The sequence below is a fragment of the Hylobates moloch genome, unplaced genomic scaffold, assembly GCF_009828535.3.
Source record: "Hylobates moloch isolate HMO894 unplaced genomic scaffold, HMol_V3 SCAFFOLD_16, whole genome shotgun sequence".
In the NCBI taxonomy this organism is placed as follows: domain Eukaryota; kingdom Metazoa; phylum Chordata; class Mammalia; order Primates; family Hylobatidae; genus Hylobates; species Hylobates moloch.
The window spans coordinates 63,816,783-63,834,563 of NW_026652291.1; positions in this window are offsets into that span (position 1 = coordinate 63,816,783).

A 17,781-nucleotide genomic window follows, 5' to 3' on the forward strand; every position below is an offset into this window, starting at 1 on the left:
TCATGTACTCAGCACACCTGTGAGGATGGCACTGCATGGATACTACCAAGGTTTACAGCTTGTGCTTTCCAGAGGGTGGCCCAAGCTGCAATCTGGACCTATTAAGCAATGGCTGAAGCAGCCAAGGAGTGATGCACCAGAAGGTGGGGAGTGAAGCCTTGAAATAGTTCTGTCTCCAAGGCCCTAGCTTTCTGGGTCTGTGATGGGTGGAGCAACTTGGAAGATCTCTTAAATGCCTTTGAGTTTATTATTCCACTGACTTGATGAATAGCATCTGGTTTCCTTCTATCCATACTGATCTCCATCAACTGTTTCCTTGGCTGCATCCTTGGTATTCTTTTTCAAACATGCCTTTCATTCTTTACAATAGGGGCAGCCTGATGATTTTCCAAATCTTTAAGTTCTATTTTTCTGTCAATTATAAATTTTATATTTATTTTGTTTCTTCTCCCAGATTGCCATATGCAGTCAACAGAAGCCATGCTGTACCCAGAATAATTTGCTTAGATATTTTTTCTGCCAAATAATCTATTTTATCACTCAGAGTTTCTATCTTCCACAAAGCACTAGGACATGAGCATAATTCAGCCAAATTCCTTGCAACTTTACAACAAAGATTACCTTTCCTCTAGTTTTCAATAACATATTCCTCATTTACATCAGGAATTTCATCAAAATGGTCTTTACCATCCATATTTCTACCAACATACTGTTCAAGACCTTTTTGGCAATCTCTAAGAAGATTGAGACTTTTTCTATGGCTGTCTTCTTCTGAGTCTTCATCAGTTTGTCCTTCATGCTCCAGTCACAGAAATGTAAGCATTATTTCTAGAATAAACTTCCAAATTCTTCCAGCCTCTCCCCATTACTCAATCCAAAGCTGCTTTCACATTTTTAGGCATTTGTTCCAACAGAGCCTCACTTCTCAGTACGAGTGTCTTAGTTCATTCAGCCGCTGTAAAAAAAAAAAAAAATACCTTAGGGTAATTTATAAACAGCAGAAATTTATTACTCACAGTTCTGGAAGTAGGGAAGCCCAAGATCAAGACACCAGCAGATTTGGTGTCTGGTGAGGGCCTGTTTCCCAAAGAATGTGCCTTCTTGCTGGGTCCTCATATGGTGAAAGGGCAAAGGGGCAAACAAACTTCCTCAGACTAGGGGCACTAATGCCAATCACAAGGGTTCTCACCTCATGATCTTGTCACCTACCAAAGGCTCCATGGTTTTGTACCAAAATATTATTAATTAGATTTCAGAATATGAATTTTGGAGGGGCACAATCAGATCTTAACAAGTAGCATTTTATTGAGATTTTTTGCATCAATAGTCATAAGCCATATTAGTCCATAGTTTTCTTTTTTCTGTAGTGTCTTTGTCTGGCTTTCACATCACAGGGTAATGTTGGCCTTACAGAATGAGTTAAAATGTTCCTGTTCTTCAAGGTTTTTGGAAGAGTTTGAGAAAGATTTGTGTAAATTAAATGTTTGATAGAATTCACCATTGGTACCATCTAGTCCTGATTATGTTTTTTTTTTTTTCTTTTTTCTCTTTGGATGTTTTGTATTACTGATCCAACACTCTTACTATTTTGTTCTGTTCAGATTTTCTATGTCTTCATGATTCAGTCTTGATAGTATATTTCTAGAAATCTGTCATATGATCTGCATTACCCAGTTTGTTGGCATGTGGTTGTTCATAGTGCTTCCTTATAATCTTTTTCATTTCTATAAAACTCATAGTAATGTCCCCTTTCATTTGTGATTCTAGTTATTATATTTTCTCTTTATTTCTGAGTCAATCTAGCTAAAAGCTTGTCAATATTTTTTATTTTTTCAAAAGACTAATTTATAATTTCATTGATTTTCTCTATTTTTTTATTCTTTAGTTTACTTATATCTGCTCTAATTTTTACTATTTCCATCTTGAATGCTTGATTTGAGTATTCTATTCTGTCTTCCATATTTCAATTTAACTTTTAGATTATATATAATATAGTTATAAAAACTGTTTTGATATTCTTACCTTCTAATTGTAACATTTGTTTCTGTTTGGGTCTGTTTTGATTGGTTGGTTTATCTCTTCATGATGTCTTCCTGTCATTTGGCATGCCTGGTAATTGTTGACTGGATGCCTGCTATTGTAATTTTTACTTTTAAAATGACAGATCTTCTTTTCTTCTCAGTACTCTTGAGCTTTGTTCTGTATTGCAGTTAAGTTGCTTGTAAATAATTTTCCCTTTTTTGTCTTCTTTTAAAGATTTATTAGGCAGGAGCAGAACAGTGTTTAGTCTATGCCCAGTTATTTTTCACTATGGAGGCAAGGCTCACTGTAGAGTCCACCCAACGACCTACAATTTATAGGATTTTCCAGTGTGGCTGGTGGAAGCAGACATTATTTCTGGCCCTGTGTGTAAGTGCTGGGTGGTGTTACTTCCAATCGTTTTGGCTGGTTCTTGTCTTGGCTATCTTCACATAGTTTCCTACCATGTATCCAGTGATTAGTGTTCGGCTGAATATGTAAGAAGTACCCACCCAGTGCAGAGCTCAAAGATTCTCTGTGTAGATCTCTCGTCTCTAGCATTCTTTCCTGTGAATTCTATCTGCCTTGGTTGGCCTGGACTTGTCAGTTATATCTCCTCAACTAAGGAAATCTGCAGGTATAGGTTTCCACCCCTCTTTGTTATATGTGAATGCTTTCTCAAGATAGTAAGCTTGGTCAATCAAAGGGCACATCACATTTATGTTCTGTCTCTCAGGGATTACTGGCCTCTATTACCTGATACCCAGTGTCTTGAAAATCATCGTTTTAGCTCTTCTGTCCATTTTTTTTTTTTTTTTGGGTTGTGTGATGCAGGAGGAAATATTACTCCCTGTTACTTCACCTTAGCCAGAAGAATTGTTACTTCTTTTGATTAAACTCTCAGTTAGTTGACGGGGATACTCTTTTAGTTTTTGCAAGAAAAAGTTACATGATTTATTTTATAAGCACTTGCCTACATGAGCATGTCTCTAAAAACTGCCTTTACTCGTAAAAAAAAGAATTACTTGACTGGGCATGAATGCTTATATCACATATTTTTGTACTAAATATTTATTTGAGTATTATTATATTGTCTTTGTCAGAGTATTTAAAAAAATTCTATTTTTCCCAATGTTTAGACATTTTAATTTTGTTAGAATACCCCCACCTTGTATATGTCTCATTTTAACAGGCAATTTATTTCAGTTTTCTTAATTGTGTCTTTCAATATAAGCTCTAAATAATTTGCTGATATTTGGACACATTAGGCTGAGAGATGATTGATGTACTCTTAAAGATGTTGATATAATTCTCTTCATTCCTCACTCTAAGCAAAACACATACAATTCCCATCTTCCTACCTTCTCATTATTGTAATATTCTAATTCTAGTATTCCAGTTTTGTTTATTGTGACTTTATGAATTCGATTTACAGCTGTGCCATATTAAGTACTATAATTAATTTTCTTTTTTCTTTCTTGCAAGACTATGTTTGTCTTCCTGCAACATACATCATTTTTAAAATTTATATGCTTAAGTATGTATTTCTCACCAATTTATCCATAAGTGTAAATATTTACTTACTGTATTAAAAATGATCAGGGATTCTATCAATTTTAACTACTTAAAACTTTCCTAGAAAGTTCTGATATATACCAATGTTGTTGGTCTCTTTTAAAATTATTATTATTTTTTGATTTATGTTTTTGAGGCAGGGTTTTGTTCTGTCACCCAGTCTGGAGTGTAGTGGTGGGATCATAGCTCACTGCAGCCTCAAATTCCTGGGCTCAAGTGATCCTCCTGCCCCAGCCTCCTACGTAGCTAGAAACAGGTGCATACCACCAAGCCCAACTAATTATTTTAAAAAATGTTTTGTAGGGATGGAGTTTTGCTTTGTTGCTCAGGCTGATTTTAAACTCCTGACCTCAAGCAATCCTCTTGCCTTGGCCTTCCAAAGTGCTGGGATTACAGGCTAGAGCCTGTGTCTGGTCTGATTGGTCTATTTATTTTATTTTATTTTTTTAGGTCTGCTTCATGGTTGTAATCCTTCGGGGTCTTTTTTGATAAACAGTCTTGTTTTTCTTGTATCCTATATCTTTCTGATTTTGGTTTGTTCTTTTTGTGAGAACATTCTCCAGTGGCTTTCTAAGTAATGGTGCATTGGAAGTAAATTTATAAGATCTTGGACTGATCATGTTGTCTTTATTCAGCCACTTTCTTGGTAATTTGTTTAGACCAAGAATTCCATGTTGGAAATTAAGTGTTCTACTAAGCTAGAAGGCAGGGTTGTTGTTGCGAAGTCTAATAGCATCATTCTCTTAATCTTTTAACATTTCTTTTTCTCTTTGAAGCTTTTTGAATCAGCCTTTTGCTCTAACATTCTGAAATATAGTGGAGATGTAATTATCACGAGTCTACTTTCACTGCTTGTTTTGGGCGTTTATTCAGTGAATCTTTCTGTCTACAAAGTCAACAAAATTTCTTCAACTTTGTGATACAATCCTGCTAAGTTTTTTCTTTCTGCTATGTTTTTCTAATTTCTCATATGTGTTTTCTGTTTTTTTCATGCTCTTTTGAAATAGATTCCTTTTGTAAAATGGATGTGATATCCTTTTTCATATTTCTGAAAATATTAATAATAATTTTTATTACCTGGGGGGGTGGATAATTTTACTGCATAATCTGTTTTCTCTAGTTGTGTTTTTTACTTGTATATTTACATGGTCTCTGTCTTTTGTTTCATCATCTTTTTCTGGATATCTAATTTAAATCTCTGTGTACATAGATGGAGTTGACCAATGCTAGCCTTCAGTGTAGGGAGATACCAGGTTGATTCATGGGAAATCTCCATAATTTTAATTTTAATCTGTATATCTTCCTTTGGTCACATTTTTCAGAAAACATTTTAGTATCCCGCATGGGAGAATATAAACCTTGTTGTGTGCATTTGAGAAGTGAAAAGAGGAGACTACTGGATATATCAGAGTTCCGTGTAAAGAGTCAAATTTCTTGTTTCCCGTGTGGTCCCATTACCTTTAATTTTGCTGGATACCTAATAGTGCAGAAGGCCTCTAGTTTAGTCTGTTTAGAGAATAAATCTTCTGCCTTCTTCCTGGTGGGGGTGGGGAACACACATTGATTGAGGAACTCTGGTGGTTCAACTTCTTTTAAAATGGATTTTCAAATAATATTGTTTATCAGGCTCGCTTTCATAAATATCTGATGCCATCAAAACCAGTTTTCTTCGTTGACATCTTAAGATCAAATTTCTCAGGACAGTAAGTTACCTCTTGTGTTTTTCTGCATTCTACTTTGGGAACTTCTGTTGCTGTTTATCATCTTTCCTGTTCTTTGGCCTTGCACACTAATTATTAAAAATAAAATACTTGGCTCTTATTTTATTGGTATTTGGAGAAGAATTGGAGGAAAGTGAATCCAATCTTTCATTTCTAATGAACTTTCTTCTCCAAATTTTCTCTTGATTTACAACTTAAATTTTTTTTCCAAAATATGCCCCTTTTACTTAATTTTCAAATGTTTTGTTTGAAGTAGATAGTAAGCATTGTCAGTCTTAATCTCGGAGTATTTTATGTCAGGAGATTTTTTTTTTTGCTTTATTTATTCTGCTGTACACTTTTATGATAAACCAATAATCCTTGGGCTAGCCGTGTGTGAAGCATAAGCCCCAATATGTACTTCTAAGAAACTTCTTATTCCTTGCCTCCACCTAAAGTGTTTTACTCTAGAGATAAAGCATAAGAGAATTAGTATGCCTATGTCTACCCTATCTTCTTCTTGCTCCTTTCTTGAAGTTTTAGTCTTTGAATAGATAAAAATATATGAAGCCAAGAGGCCTAAGAACAATGATCTAATCACTTCATAAAATTTTCCACTCATAGTAGAGGAAGGAATAGCGAATTAGTTTTCTATTTGAAACAACCAAAAATGTATTGAGGGGATATTTATAACATGCAAAAAAAAATATTCCTATCTTCTCTTATGTTACTAATGTTATTTAGTTTTGTAAGCATGAGCTGGACACTTTGTTTTTCTCAGCAGCTCCTTAGACTTAGCAAAATATCCTTTCAAATTTTGAATACTTTTTGTCATCTCAGTTTTGACAGTGAATGTTTTTATTTATTTATTAATCAGTGATTTTTCATAGATTTTTTTTTTTTTTTTACAATGTCAGGAGATGTGTCTGAAGCTAATTAATTGGACCTTATTTTTAAAAAACTGAGTTGTTAATATGTCTTCTTATTTCATCTTTGGTAATGATATACTTACATTTATCCACAATTAGAATTGTATATACAAAGAATATATGTATCAAAATATCATTATATGTCCTATAGTAATTAATTCCTAACTTTTCTGTAATTATTTGATATTTTCAATTGTATGAAGTATGAAAGGACAAATATTTAAAGCATTATTTCTTATTCTTATACTTAGGACAAAGTATTTATATATTTTTGAAGTATCATGTCTGAAATATTTCCTAATTCAATATTTGAGCACGGGAGAAATGAATTTCACTCCCAGGCTAGCTTGGGAGCTTTGTGTTAGTACCTTCTGCTACTGGGTTTATGATGTAAGCAAGGAAAGCCTTGCAGAGATTAATGAGGGATGATGGCTTACAGCTATTTTGAAAGAAATTATTTTGCTTATTTATATTCAACAGAACCACATCAATCAGCAAACAGAAGTAGGCAGTCATCCTTTCCTATGTTTAAAGGTCTGCATTACAGTGTCATTTACTGAAATGACCATTCACATGGAACTGGGCAAAAAAATTCTTACATAATCACAGAGATAAGAACTAAATTTGGCAGATTTCCTTTGTTCCTTTTAATTGAATATTATAATGAGCATTTTTATTTTATAAAGACAAATAGCTGTGATGAACAATTACTAGGCAAATAGAAAGTGAATGCTTAATTTCTGTCTGAAACATTAATTACACAAATCAACAGGTGTTGATAAAGTTCCTAAAACTGTCGATTTATGAAAATATCTTTTTTATGAGTTTACCTGAATTGTTTTCTCCATTAAAATGCAAATGCCTCAACTTATCTCTTAAAACCTTAAATAAGAAGAGAAAATCCTATTTTGGGGAGAAGAGAGGAAGAAACATGGCTACCCATGAGAAATATAAAGGTTTCTGTTTCATTTGCAAGCTAGGTATCGCCTTGGTTCTAAATTCTAATCAGTTATTTGAAATTTCTAGTACCTGTCTTGATATGAAAAAGATGTACCACCTCCATTTCTTTCTTATTTTTGCTCATTGAAATAAAAAATGCTTGGAGTTCAAATTGCTACTTGGACCACATGGTGGAAGACATGTATTAGGGGTCATGGAGAACAAAGTAAGAAGGACTGGCTCAGCTGTGAACCACTTATCTCTGGATTTCATTTACACGTGAGAGAAATATATTCTTTTTCTCTTTTTTTTTTGGCACCTGCATCCAAACTCATTTCTGATTGATGCAAAGTGTTTCAGCCTTCATTCTATTTTTTAAACCTTGTCTTTTTCTCTATTACTACAGTCCAGCTAGATTAGATGTTCAATGTTCCTTTAGTAAGCATTATGCCTTTTCAGGTTTGACCTTTTGTTCAATCTGTTCTTTCTGTACAATACAAGATATACCCCAGGCTATAAGTTTGGAATTCTCTTCAAGCACATTTTGATTTCCTTAGATCACCCTAAGATGATCTTTTTCTCAATTCCTATATTATCATTCTATATAATTTACCATAAGTATATTATATAATGAGTGTTTTGAGGGCCAGAACCAGTTCCCCTTTGCAACAAACCATATTGAACACCGATTGTGTGTCATGCGTTATGCAAGAGATGACTGAGGTAGGAAGGATGATAGAGACAGTATCCATTCCCACAAATATTTCATAATTTAGTGAAGTAAAGGTGTACATACAAGTAATACTAAAATAAGAACTCAGCATAATGAACAACACATTATAGAATTACAGAAGAGGAAGTGATTAGTTCTTCTGGAGAGGGATGAGCAGGAAGCTCTAAATAATTTCTCCAAGGGGAAGATATTTGGGCTAACCTCAGAGGATAAATATACATTTACTTAGGAAGAAATGTCTGAGGAAACTTAAGAGGGCTCTGGATATCCAGCTGGAGCAAGGTATTGACTTTCTGTTAAAGAGTTGAAAGAAATAAATGCTATTCTTCATTAGAAAACGTGGCACTGTCAATGAATATAAGCATGGGACAAAAGGAGAAATGTTTACGTATGTGACATTTATATGCTTTTTGTTCAAAAAAAGAAGAAAGTTCTGAAGAAAAGATGAGAAATAGATTTAATGAGGGATAATTGATGAGAGTAGACTGAAAAAAATGGCTCTAACAAATTGGTCAATGGAGCAACAAATGAAACCCAGGCAATGGAAATATGTCACTAGGTAAGAAATTTTGAATGAAAGAGATGTAAGAAGAAAGACTACTCTGACTATGTTCTTTGTGAAGTTGTGCATATAGGTAGTTTCTGGAAGAAAGTTGCTTATGTGATTGTAGGCTTGGAAGTTAATTTAAAGATGGAGAACAGCAGCTATGAAGACTGGGAAAGAGAGAAATGGAGAGGGCTAGTGTGAGTGTGCATTTAAAGCAAAAGGCAAAAGTATTCATGTCCAGATTTGGAAGGGGGCCACAAGATGACTAATGGACTGAAGAAATAAGTAGAGATTAAGAAACTAGACATTTCCTAAGAACTGATGTGGTAGGAGTATTATGCTTCTTTGCTTTCCTTCATAGTATATAACACAATGCCTTCTACTGAGTCCTCATAAATACTTATTGCATTAATACACTACAATCCATCCCAAATCACCTTCTTATATTGTTATTTAAACTTAATGAGTTTTTAGGGAAGAAAACAAAATGAAATTATTCTGGAGAAGAGCTGTGGGGTATGGTGGCATAGGTAGCTTTATCTCTATTTGTGGGTGTTCACTAAGACCTCATGGGATAAATTTACTCAAAGTATTCCTGATTGCAGCTTTCTAATGGGGTTGACTATGTCTCTTTTTTAGCCTTTTTAAAATGTAAATATGCAGAATATAGATTTTTACTTATGTTTTGAACAAAAATGAGCTGAGGGGAAACATAGATATGGAGAAGAAAACAGTCTAAGTTTAGCATTGGATAAACAGTCCAGAGGCCCAAAGATTTGTCACAATATGTGAGGTTTCTCCAAGATCACAGGATTGTTTCTTATTAGAAAAGATGTAGCATTTATAGAAAGTGCCATTTAAAGGATTGTGTAGCTCAGAGGGGGAAAAAGCAATATTCTGGTAGGCTGCCTTTTGAAGCAGTAAACACCTTTCATGTCATTTAATAATGGCTTGGATAGGTTTGAAGAACTATGTCAAGCATTCTGAACACAAGGAATGTAAATTTGGTGAACTCTTTCAGTCATTTGAATCTTAAATCAACCAGTGACAGTGTCTTAAAACAGCTTGTTTGATTCATTTAAGCTTGTGGTTACAGTAGGGATAAGATTCTCAGGCCTACTGTTGTTTCATCTGTAGTTGTTGTAGAAGAAAAGTATACACCAATTTTCTCCTTTCTAGGTCACATATCAAACTGATATGTGGTTTTAAGCAAAAGAGAAAAAATGGCTCATGTTTTCCCTGTTTATAAGGCAGAAATTAAGCAATTTCTAAATAATATAGAGATCATGACCCCAACTGAGCTCAAGGCCAGAGACTGGCAATTTCTTGTTTGAGTCACAAATGGTTGAATAGTTTATAGTGAATGTTTAGAATATGTGATTTAACTTTCAATCTACAAAGCCTAGTCAGAAAGGAGAACATTTGGTTTTCGACATTTTTTGCTAGTTTCGCATATTTGGATGGTGTTGTCTTATTTGAGGAATTATTTCTGCTAAATTCTTCCTAGATTGAAAGTAGGAAATTACGTTTATCTAACCTATCTTCTAGTGGTTTTAGGTTGCTGCATTATAAACAGGCCAGCTCCTCCCTTCCCATACCGACCTGTGCTTCATTTTCTTCATATTTCTTTAATGTTTTTGAAATAATCTTACTCAAGATATAGATTCTTTGGGGAAATCCTAATTATATCAATCAAGTTTCACGTAACAGTAATGTTATACATCAATTATTTCATTGACTATATTTATTATTTTTAATAGGCTTTGCACGAAAATAATCAAACTAATTTCATTTAAAAATATTCTGGATGTTCTGAAATTCAGGCTGGAGGTGAAAATTCAGCTGCATGAGATTTTTATTAGGTTTACAGGTTAACTGCTGTCATTGGGAATACTGAAATAATATTGCTTAGTCAATGACCTCATTGGGTTAAACGGAACACCAAAAGACAATCTTACAGGAAAAAATAAGTAGTTAGAATTTTGTTTTATTTAAGAGGATTATAGATATATTTGGAATGCCTTTTTAACAAAACAAGTCAATATTAATACCTTAGCTCACTTACTTTACCACATGTTAATCAGAGAGAATTCATTTAGCATTCACGTGGATTAAATAAATTATATCACTAACATTGGTCTTGTCTTTGATTATTTTTTCCTCTCTTTTTTTTTTGTTTTAAACCTGTGTACAAGATCTAAAAAAGTGAGATTCTTGTTCAATTACAATAGGGTTAAAAAATTGGTCTATAATACATGAAAACTCCAGGTATGTATCTCGTGTAAGGAAAACAAGAATTTATGAACCTGAAACTATGAAGATAATAAAAACAAGGGAGTATGTGTGTGTTTATGTTTTTTGAAACATAAGTTATTAATACATTTCCAACTATATTTCTACATCTGTATATGTTTTCATAAGGCTAGAAGGACCTTAAAATATTCTCTGATTTATTGTTGTGGATAGCATGTGCTTGAGCGCATCTAGACTACCATATATTTTTCTTGGATAAGAGTCCAGTGGGGTTTAGAATAAGACTTCCTGGAATTGAATCTCAGTTCTGTCATTAGTTATGGGCCTGAATAATTTTGTAATATTTCTGGACCTATTTTATCATAGGTGAAAGGGACATAGTTATAACCCAGTTGTGAAGATGATGTAAAACCATCCATTTAAATGGTCTGACTTCCAAAGTCTACTCAGTAAGTGATAGCTATTATTGTTGGATGGTAACATACCTAACAACTCTGGTAAAGTAGATTTTCCCTAACACTGCTCCTATTTCCTCAAGCTAAAATCTTTTGTGAAGCCTAACCTGAATCATTTCTACACAGTTTAAGTCAATATTCATCACATGTGAAAATTAAAATACACACACACAAACAACTTTTATATGTGCTTATTTTTTCATCTTTCTATATAAAAGTTATCACTATTCTTATACTGTAGTTTTTATTGTTCTACTACCGTATCGCTCACAAAACTTGCAATTTGAGTTTGTTGCAAAGAAAGCTTAATTAAAATATATTGACCCTCAATAGTAGTTGAGCAGAAAAAACTGTTGGTCTCTATGCCTGTATTTAACAAGCTAGATGATTTGGTCACATCTTTCCATCAACACAACTAAAAATATATGAAATATTTCAAGATTTTATTTTTTCAAACCACTGAGACAGTGTCAAAAATTACCAGGCAGTACTCTAAAAAAAAGCAGGAACTAATACAGCTGAAAAGACCACTGAAGATTTGCTGGATCTAATGAAACTGACTTCAGCTTTTGATTGCAATTCAGGTCAAAGATTACAAGAATCAAAGCTTAAAGGTCAAAGTCTAACAGGCTACACTTTACCCCTGAAACTGAGGCCCTAAAAGACTATACCCTCATAACGAGGATGACACTAAACAAACCTGGCTCCCTGACATTGAAGTAGAACAGTGCATCTTAGAAATTGTAATCACAAACCTTGTACTTTACAAATGTAGTCAAGTTAGCATTTCCCTAATGTACCCAAAATTCTTAAACTAGAAATTCAGTTTAAATGATCCCAGAAACATGGTCTTCCCAGGTCCTCAGCAGAAGCAACATAAATCATCCCTAGAAAAATACAGTCCATCCTTGACCTTAAGGAATTTGCATGAATAAATTCCTGAGAAAAATAATATATTAAAATAATAAATACACATAACAAGAAGGCATAATGAGTTAGAAATAAGCAAAAGCAGCAGACAACAGAAATAGATGCATACATCTTCAAATTCTGAAATAATCAGACACAGATTATAGACTAACAATGGCTGTATATTTAAAGGGGACAAAATCAAATTTGAAAGTATTTCTAGAATAATAAGCTGTAATATGTGACCTGAAAACACAGTAATAAAAATTAAAAACCCAATGGACATGTTTAATAGCAGACTGGACACAGACAAAGAGACAATTAGTGAATTGGACAGCAAATCAGAAGAAATTATTCAAAAAAGTACAGAGAAATGAAAATAAGAAAAAAATATGAGAAAAGGTAAAAAACATGGAGGATAGAGAGAAAAGATTTAATGAATAATGTGGAGACAGCAGTAAAAATATGGCAGAAAACAATACTTGATTACCTATATATCTAAAAATGTCATAGAGCGAATGAAAGTCACTAATGCACAAATATACAAGTTTAGAGGACCCCAAGCATGAGCTATATAAAGAGAAATCTACACCTAGACATACTGTTGTGAAACTACAGGTAGATAACAGCTGGGGTGGGGTGGGGAAGGAAATACAAATTAACTTTAAAAAATAGCAGCTGAATTCTCATCAGTGAAAGCTAAAAGACAGAGAAAGTAACTTTTTTAGTGTTCTGAGAGAAAATACTTATTAATGCATCATTCTATACCCAGCAAATGTATCTTTCTTTTAGCATGAAGATGAAGTAAATCAATTCTCAGCCACCATCCCCTACCACCACCAAAAAAAAAAAAAAAAAAAAAAAAGAAAAGAAAAAGCCAAATTGTTGTTTTCTTGTCTATGTAATGTTTATGTACACTTTTCCTGTGGTTTGAATGTGTCTTCCAAGGTTCATGTGCTAGAAACTTAAGATGGTATCTTTAAGAGATGATTAGATTGTGAAGGTTCTGCCCTCATGATAGCAGTGACATCTTTATTGTAGGAGTGACAGTTATAACAGTGAGATTGGCTCCCCTACTCTTTTCTTCCTCCTTCCACCATGGGATGATACAGCAATAAGGCCCTCACAAGATGCGAGTGCCATGCTCTTGGACTTCCCATACTCTACAACTGTGAGTGAATCCATTTCTGTTCTTTATGAATTACACAGTCTCAGGTATTCTATACCTTTGGCAGCACAGAATGAAGTAAGACAGGTGTACTTTTTTTTTATTAGGAATGTATTTAAATTCCACTTTATTTAAATTCTGATATTACTCAAAGATTGTGGAAGTCTTTTATCATAGAAATTAGTGGGATATAATCATAGAATTGTAAGTTGATGTTCTTTTTTAAGGAAAGCAAGATTCTAGAGCAGAATCCTAAAGATTTGTTACTTTTCCTGACACCTCTGTATCCCCATGGAGTGTTTCTCTAGTTCCTCCGGTTAGTTTGATAAGCTATTTTAAGAGTGATGACAATTGAGTGAAGATCATGTTCTCATCCCCATGACAGCCTGTAAGCTTCGTGCTCTTTCATGGCCATAGACCATCACTCAATAATAGCTAAAATATATTGCCCAACAGAGAGCAAGGAATGGAAATGTAAACAGATCAGAATGAACATGTAACCTATCTACCATAGCAAAATCTTCTTAAAGAGCTTAAAGTGCTGGTGGTAAAGAAGTATTTATACTACGTTAGATCAAAGGGGCATGAGGTAAATGCCAGCATCACAGTGTAAGTTAGAAGACCAAGTTTTTTCTGGTGTTAGATGATTTTTGGACACATTTGTCTTCAGTTTTCCCATTCAGCACTCCAAAATTGACTCATAAATAGCAACTCTTCTGTAGCACCTTCAGGTTATTTCAGATAGGAATTTCTGGTGCTATACACAGTGTTAAATGCATCCTACAGAGTTTGAAAGTGAATCAAATACAGTAATGAGGAAAGGGGGGAAGTCTATGAGTTTCAGAGGTTTCCTCGGAGACTTGTAAAACATGCATTAGAAGTGAGCAATTTAAGTACCATGAATTTTATTACTAGCCCAAAAGTTACCCTGAGTCTTATATTTTAGCTGCTTTACATTCATGCTGTCTTCAGGGTACAATAATGAGTTCGGTCTTGCTTATATCTGAGTTCAGTTTATAAGGCAAACTCAGGAAAAGTGCTGAAAGTAATATAAGCAGAACCCTAAATTATTATTTTATAATTTGTCCTCTACTTCTAAAGAAAAATGATTGGTCAAAAGTAATATTTTTATAAAATTTTCCCAAACTGTTATCTTGCTATTAAATTTATTAAATTCTGGTTTATTCTCCTTCATTTTTATCACACATACCTTTTACCATCTTTTACTTTCCCAGATCATCAAACAATACCAATTGATAACACTGCATTTACTTATTTTTATTTTATCTATATCTTTATGTGTACATATTCTATGTATGTATGTATATATGTATGTATGAATCTATCTATCTATCATCTATCTTCCTTAAGATACTTTTATAATACCATTACTTATAGTAAAGAGTTTATGAAACATTCAAACATAATCATTGATATTATATTGTGAAAAGTTTAAATTAGTGCCTTGGTGAATCATATGCATTATTTATTTTTTTTCACTTATTTCTAAGAAGAATATCAAACAAAACAAGAATGTCAATATTTCTGAGAGTAAACTCTTCTATTTTACCAAATTCCCCTTCTCTCTATGGTCAACACATATTCCAATCACATGCAAAGCAAAAACAAACCCAAAATCTCTGCAAAACTGTCTTTGTTTCCTTACAAGAATAGATAATAAATACTGTCGATGTTATGTGGAGCCTCCAATTTGTAATTGCTCAATTGTCACTCTTCTTTTTACTCAGCTATTAAAATTAATAGCTTACTTTTTCAATCTCAAGTCCTATAACAAACAATAATATTATGATTTACATTGTGGTGCATCCAAAGTTGTTTTAAAATCTGAACTAAAATTACGTTGAATATTTTGTGTTGGACTTCTGTTACTAGCCATGCAATGCTATTCTAAATACCTAGGGGGTAGACCAGGAGAACAGGCCCAAGAGGAGTCATTTAAATATCAATGGCGAGACAGAAGCACAATTCAAAAAGTTCATAATTAAGGCAGGATTTTCTTTTTGATAGTATGTATATTGGCATAATGTTGTTTTGAATTTTATTGGAAATATTTGAAAATAATACGTAAAGTATGTAATGTCAGTCTAGTTAAAACTTGTATTTTTGTGGTATATCCCTCAGTCTGATTTTTCCAACTGATTTGATAATGTTCAAAAAGCCAACATTTAAGATTCTGTTTCTCCAAAGAATATAAATAATATTCTCTTTCTCCAAAGAATATAAATAATAATGTCATTCTAATCCTACAAAAGTAGTAGAAATAATATGTACAATGATTTAATGAAATCTCCCCTGTGGCTGATGTTCAGCATTAAAATGTCACTATTAGTTGAATGCTTAATATTCTAGTAAGCAATTTATGCGTTATCTTATTTACTATCAATCATCCCTATAGTACCATTAATATATCTTTTGTGTTAATAAGGAAAATTCTATTTAGAGCGGTTAAAGACCTTGTGTCAGCTGCTTAGCACTGGAGACTCTAAGTTCACTGGAATGAACTTGATTTTGTTTGATTCCAGAGTCTATGTTCTTACGCTATAAATTATTCTCTCAAGATGCTATTGAGATCCTGGAATTGGTTTATATATTTGATCTGAATAGGACAACCTGAATTTGTAAGGCCATTTAATATTAAGTATAAAGTGAATTTTCTTTTTACATGACAGTAATTTCTCAAAGTGAATTCTCTTCTTCTCCTCTGAAATTATGCAGTGCTCACCCTATCTCTAATCATAATATCTTTGGTTGGCTTCTTAGCAATTGTCAGCATCTTTGCCACATGGTTGGAGGCCTGATATCAGTTTGTCACCATATAATGTATTTTTCCTATCTGGTTGGGAGCAGAGAGCAGGTGCTTGGAAATCCTGCTCTCATCCATTCTCCACACATGACTGGTCTATGTTCAGCTGAATTATGGTGAGCATCGCTTGAGAACTGCTGTAGTAACTGCACTTCAAGACCTGCCTGTAATCTTGCCCTGCTATTTGATATTCATTCAGCAAAGCACATAAATGAAATTATTAAAACTATTTAAGGACTCAGATGTGCTCATATCATCTTCAAGACTTATCATCTTATTATAATACATGAGAAATCAACGTAATTCTGAAGAAGTTAAGCTTGACCCAGAGCTTGGAACACAATTGAAATACCTAATTGATGGTTTGTTCTTAAACTATCAATTAAATGTATTTTTACATTTAATTTTCAGTGTTTTTGATCTGCTGGTTTACAATTGGGAAACTCACTCAAAAGAGAAATGAAATTCAAAACTATAATGATCTATCATCTTACACTAGTTAAAATGGCTTTTATCAAAGAGATAGGTAATAATGGATGCTGGCCAGGATATGGAGAAAGGGGAATCCTTTTACACTGTTGGTGGGAATGTAAGTTAATATAGCCACTATGGAGAATAGTATGGAGGTTCCTTATAAAGCTAAAAATAATACTATCATATAATCCAGCAATTCTACTGCTGGGTATACATCCATAATAAAGAAAATTAGTATATTGAAGAGATATCTGCACTCCCATGTTTATTGCAGCACTGTTCACAATAGCCAACATACGGAATCACCCTAAGTATCTACCAACAGATGAATGGATAAAGAAAGTATGGTACATATACACACTGAGATATTATTCAACCGTAAAAAGTAATGAAATCCTGCCATTTGCAGCTTAGATTGAAATTGAACACAAAGGTTTATGTAAACAGATATGTAAACAAACTTTCAAAAGACAGTTTTCATTAATGCAAATATTTACATTAAACCAATCAATAATAAAAGTTTGCCTTGCTTTAGCAAACGTTTTAAATAAAAATTAAGATGTAAAAATATGAATAAGAGAAGCCCTAATCACTCTGAAAAAATAATTATGTGTAAAAATTTTTAAAGATACATGTGAACACTTAAATGACTTAGTTGAAATAGATTTACAACTGTCTTGTATTACATTCCTATTTTATACTGCAAGCATACCTATATGTAGATTCTGGAAACCTCATGCCTAGGTAGGGATTTTAAGATTAATAGCAAAGCTCCAGATATAGATAGATTTTCATATATTTAAAAGGCAAGTATGCTCTGATACAAAATATGTTATTAGAGGAAAGCTTGCTTAAACTGTATAAGAGAGAAGCTTTTCTTGTTTCTAAGCACAGGTTTGAATTTTCTTCTGTTCATTTATTTCCCAGCAGGTGTCTCTATACAGCAGCGATATTCAGAAAGCACAAGAAGACAAGAACTAATTATATAAAAAAAAAAATGTAGCAAGGAGAGAAATGAACTGGTCATAGAGTATATCTATGTTGACAATATGAAGTCAAACTAAAAATATATACTCTCCATAAATAGTTGTATAGCATATTTTGTTTTCTTCTTGATTTTATTTGTTCAAACGACTTTTTGGAAAGAGTCCTAGGAAAAGCTTTTAAAACAGTTTGTACTATATACAACCTATATAGGTTGGTTGTATATAGATAGATAGATAGATAGATAGATAGATAGATAGATAGATAGATAG